Raw genomic sequence first — 6,000 nt, forward strand, 5'->3', positions numbered from 1 at the left:
CCAGGAGTTTGTTTGGCACGGTTGTGAAATAGAGAGCTTGTGTAGGGGAATGAGCTAGGGACTGTAAAAGTAGGATGTGGGGAGCTGTGCTGGCTCTGTGAAGTCAGAGCTGGGCACACAGTGGCTTTGTTGTGTGAAGAAATGGTAGCCCATGCTGTCACTTGACCTTGCCTGGGGTTACCCAGGAGGACTGGGAGTGATGCTGACATCTGACAGCTCTGGCTGAATCCTCATGGAAGTGCCAGGAGGGAGCAGGCAGAGGGGAAGCAGCCTGGGAGTAGTTTCCAGGCATGACAAAGCACTGCTGTGTCCCTCCCAGAGTATCCCAGGTGGGGAGAGTTGGGCTGTACCCCCAAAACCCTTCTCCCACCTGAGGGCTGTGTGGGGGCAGTGGTGGCTGTGTGCTGCTAAGAGTCTGGTCAGTAGCCACACCAATCCCACCATCGGCTGCATGTCTCCTGCTGGTGATCCAGAAATGCCAATGAAATGCTTGTTTTTTTGACTGGCCTTTAGAGGTGAGCTGTAGCTGAGCGCGGGTGACTGCACAGCCGTGCCAGACACTTCAGCCCCATCATCCTCCTTGCCACTGCCTTGCCACAATCGTGCTTGCCTGGGTGCTCAGCAGGATGTCTGGGCTCAAGGTGTCCATGCAGGGCTTGTGCACACCTGGGCTACCCTGGATACAGCTTCTGGATGTCCCCCATTGTCCCCCTCCCGCCTGGCGTCAGGCAGCATTCCCCTGGGGAAGCACGGTTAACGTGGCGCTACCAGAAAACGCCTTCCTGCTACTAATCAGCTCCCGACAGGTTATCGCTCTCTCAACTGCCTGGCTTTTCGGGGAAAAGTGTCATTTATCGGCCCTTCACCGAGGAGACCTGCTAGAGATGCTCCCGCCGGGCTCCGCTCCGCCTGTCATGCAGGCGCCATCTGTAGGAAAAGGAGAAAACAGACCAAAAGTCAAGAAAGGTGCATGTAGAAATTCAGTTTCTCTCTGGGAGAACTGTTTAATCCAAGACAAAACTGCTCTGGGGCACGGCTCTAGGGCTCGTGGTTTGGGTACTTGCAGCAGAATTCACTGTTGGGAAACAAAAAAGAGATGCCCCGAACTGGAGCACAGCTTTTCCAGAATGGGTCTCGATTTTTTTTTGATCTAAAAATAGACTTTGACATAAAAAATAATTTCCAGGCATCTCCTTGATAACATTGCCGGGGCTGGATTTGATTGATTAGCTGTATGGGTTAATTGCATTATGCTACCTTCTGCTCCGGTGGGTGACAGATGCTCCTGATTTGAGCACTGAGGTCATGCCATCATCTGAGGCTTTACTTACAGCTGGAAACCTCTCTGTGCCATCCATACACGTGCAGTTGACATCATGGAAGCATTCACTTTGGTCATATTGCATAGTTTTGCCACAAATCCCATACTACTGTTGTCATCTTGTAAGAGACACATAAGGTCTGGTCCATAACAATAATTTCCTTTGGAAAAAAAAATAATGATTTTATACCAGTCTTGCTATTTTTGTGCAGCTTGACTCCTTGACTTCCCTTTCCCATGTAGGGAGGTGATGAATATAAATGCTGGGTATTTTTTATCTGCTGAATTCCTGCAGGCAGGCAGGCACTGTTCCCCCTGCCATGGATACACGGCTGCACAGCCCTGTGTGTGGTTGAGGCATGTCACCCTCTGGTCTTTCCCCTTCATCCCTCAAAATATCAGGAACTGATACAGGGATGAACAGGGATGCTGCAGTGTGAGGGATGTCACTCACATCCTGGGGGTCCAGTGGCTTCACCCTGCCAGGGACTGCACAAGCATCATTGCCCTTTGCCTAGAGCAGAACCTTAATTCATCTCCACTTTCACAGATAAAAGCCGGGATTAATTAAAGAAGAGAATAGAAACCACTTTGATTTCCAGAACACCGGAAACTCCTAATTATCACAGCTCCCAAAAGCACTGCTATAATTAAGGGGCTCTCACTGTTGCCACTGCAGACCCAATTTTAGCAGAGATTTACAAGTGGCACCTACATTCTTTGCTTTTGGTGAAGTACAGCAACTGAAGGCATGATTTCTGGCTCCAGGTGCATCCCTTAAATCATCCGGAACACCATTGAAGCAGCATCTAATTCCCTCATGGATTTCTTATTAAAAAACCAGAGTCCCCAATGGCAGTGTGCTACAGACAGCGTCTGCTCTCCAATTATAGTCTGATTATACAAAATAATAAAACCGGGGGCCTTTTTTTTCTTTGCCTGCTGGTCTTTCCATCTTCAAAATACACTTGGGGGCTGTTTCTTCCTTTTTTACCATAACCAGCATTTATTAGTATTTTATTAGTATTTAAAAAAGGCGGTGGAAACTGAATTTCTCACCTGATCTCTGGTCCTCTGGTCCCTGTAACCTTTCCAGAAGCACTGAAGGCATCATTATGACACTCATGGTGAAGCAGCCAGACTTTGCTATAGCATGAAAGCAGCAAAACACCCCTAATGCAATAACTGAGTAAATCCCACAGGAGGATTTTCCCTGCAAATGCCAGGTCTCGTGCTACTGGGCAGGACAGGAGTGCCTTTTGCACTCTTGTGTCAGAGAAATGGTCAGGTAAAGATGTAGCTGATAATACACATCACCTCTGTGTGCAGAGGTTTATCCTTGGGCTGCTGTGGCTTTCCCATCTTTATCCTGAAGTGGGGTAGGTTTAGATTAGATATTAGGAAGAAATTCTTTACCACATGTGAGGGTGTAGAGGCACTGGAACAGATTGCCTGGAGAAGCTGTAGATGCTCCATCACTGGAAGTGTTCAAGGCCAGGATGGATGGGGCTCTGAACCAGCTGATATAGTGGAAGGTGCCCTGCCCATGGCAGGGAGTTTGAAACAAGATGATCTTTAAAGTCCCATCCAACCCAAGCCATTCCGTGATTTTGTCTTCTATGACCTATTCACTAAGTGTTGTCTGAAGTCTGCCCACTGCCAACAGTTTTCTTGATGAATGTCAGCTTCACCACCAAGGTGGTTCTTCTGCTCCCTGGGTGCTTCACAGCTGTGCACAAAACTGTCCTAAAAATTCTCCATTCTTTTGTCAGCTGCTTTCCCTGTCTGTTGAGTGGCCCTGGTTCTGCCCAGGTCTCCCCATCCTCACCAGGAGGTTCTGTCTGACTGCAGAGGGCTCGTGGGACTTCAGAGCTGGGGCATGGCTTGCAGGGGGGATGGGTTTGGGTCCAATACTGGGCAGTGATCTGTGCTCGTGTGTCTGGAGTGCTGAGCTGCAATGCACTGAATATCAGACACGTGGAATCAGCAGTCTGACTTGGTTTGAGCTCTCCCAGGTACTTGTAACCCGTGTTTAACACCATGCTTTCCATGGTGTTAAACACTTCCTTTTCCTCCAACACTTCCTTTTCTCCCTTTAGAAGGGGTAAATGCATAAAGGCTGTGCTTTGAAGGGGTACTTTAAAAAGCAGAGGGATGTTCCTTGACCTCTAACAACAAGGTTTTCCACCTCCACCTGCTGATGCAGGAGCCTGTCCCTGCAGGCTTGCTGCTCTGTGACTGAGTTTCCTCCCTGACCATGGGGAGCACAAGCATCCTGACATCAAGCAGAGGCAGATGGCCTGTAAAAAAACATGTTTTCCCTCCCAGCAGTGTTGTTTTAGTAAGCCGTCACTTCTGTATGGGCAATGCAAACATGATCCCATTGCTGGAAATTGGTTTTGTTAAGCAAAATGTTACCAGCTTGGGGAAAAAAAAAAAGGAAAAAGAAAGAAGGAAAGTAAGAGGAACAAATGCAAAATTTGCCTGTATTAGAGATGCAGGGAAGCATTGGAACTTAGGGGGAGCACAGACAATTGAATTTAATTGAAAAATATGATTAACTAGAATGAGACTTGAATATGAAGATCTAATATGAATTAAAGAAACAAGCTGATTGCCTGAAGAAAGAAGTTCAAGAATTAAAAATTTTTATATAATATACGTTCCAGTATAATGGGTTCCAGCTATGCTTATATAGGATAGCTCATAAAAAAATCCCCAACTCCATCCTCAAAGTGGTTTTTATCATTGAAAGTATATATTTTTTTTTTGAGATGGTCACAGGGAAATGGGGCTCTTACTTGATCTCATGGGCTTAGGGGAGATTTGAGCTATGCATGGTAAATGGGAGAGATCCAAGCTTGATCCTTGACTTAGAGCATCATCCAGCATCATCTCAGGTCTGGTAGCAAGGCTTACTGCTCCCACCTTACAGGGAGGGGAACAAAACACAAACCGTGGGAGCAAACCAAGGGCCAGTGGCAAGTGGACCCTTGCCTTGGGAAGGACAGTGGAAGGAACATTTCCAGGATTGTCAAAGCCTGGTGCAAGTGGCTCTGAGCAGAAGCCCCAGGGGCAGGCAGTGCTGGCAGCTCATGTGCAGTGGTCATTGCCAGGCTCTGCTCCCACACCAACTTCTGAAAGCAAAATCAACAAGAAAATAGTTTTAGGGAAAATGAATAGTCTGTATTCACAGCACAAACAAGAAAATTACATACCAGCAAGTAGCACAAATGGGAAAAATAAGAGCTTAATTTACAGTATTTTTGTGTAGTTATAAGCATCTTTATTCCAAGGCACTTCTCCTTAAAGCAGCAAAACTGTTTAGTGCATCCCCCCGCAGCTTTTTTAATTTCCACTTGGATGCTACACCCTCTGCCACAGCATTTCCAGCCACCACCATCCTCCTCCTCACTGAACAGTCCCACTGGCCATGGTGACAGCGCTATGGCCATGTCCCCCTGCTCCCCATAGGCAGGCGGGATCTGTCCTCTGTGGGATGGGTCATCTGGGAGCTCATGGGAGGCCATGGCCTGGCTCTGTGCTGGGAGCAGCTGGGTGAGCCAGCAAAGGTCACTTCCACGTCACCCTGTGGCATGGCTGGCCAGGAGAAAGCTGCAGGCACAGCGTGGCACAGAGCCCGGCCAAGGGGCTATCAGAGCCCTCACCCTGGGGGTGGGGATGGGGGAGAGGGAGGGGCTTCAGGAGGATGGAGAATTTTTTGGACTCTTTTTTGGACTCTTTCCAGATGATAGTTTTGATATTTTGTTGTCTCTTGAGGAATTTGAAGTAGGAATAAATGCAGCGTCAGTGCTCATTTGCACTGGCTGTCACTGCCAGACTCGGGGCTGACCTGAGCGTGCTTTTAATGCATATTTAATGGGTACAGTGGTCCCTCATCCCCACCTTTAGCTGCTGCACATCTGCACTTTGACACCACACACCTGAGCTGATCACAGTGCATCCACTGCCTGCCCCTCCTCGCCCATCCCTGCCCTGTGCTTCATTCTCAGCCTCCTCTCACCTCCTCCTGCCCCACAGCTTCTGCTCCATCCCAAGGAAACACAGACAGGGATGTATTTCCTCCAGTGCTCCATGGAAGAACATGAGCAGGGTAGTGCACATCCTGTAAGCTGGTCTGGTAGCACATCCCAGAGCACGTGATAACCTGCCCCACACCCCAGGGATTACCCCACATATCCTCTGCCCCAATATTGCATGAGGATCTCATTTCTGAGCAAAATCCAGCTGTGGTTTCATTAAAGAGGCTCCTGCTCCTTGTGCTCAATATTTAATTTAGCACAAGCGTGTGCGTGTTGGGTTCAGGGTGTTGATTAAGCATGACTTGAGATAGAGGGAAATTAGTAATATGGGAAAGTGCAGTCAGTATTTCATGGCAAAGAGTAATTGAGCTAACAGTTGACATATGGAGTTGTGTGGGCAAACTAATTAAATTTTACATCTTCCCAAGCATTTGTGAGTTTTATAAGCGTTTGATTTATATATTAATTAAACCTCAGAGTGAAATAAAGAGGACACAACCATTTATACTGCAAATGTGTCCATCAAGAGGAAGGGCTTTAATGTGTTTTCAAGCAGATGCTGAAGTACCTCTGTGAGTTCCCAGCTCAGCTCGGTGGTGACATCCCCTATGGTGTCTCTTCCTCCTCTTCATTATC

Source organism: Sturnus vulgaris, chromosome 7 (assembly GCF_052056855.1).
Source record: "Sturnus vulgaris isolate bStuVul1 chromosome 7, bStuVul1.hap1, whole genome shotgun sequence".
In the NCBI taxonomy this organism is placed as follows: domain Eukaryota; kingdom Metazoa; phylum Chordata; class Aves; order Passeriformes; family Sturnidae; genus Sturnus; species Sturnus vulgaris.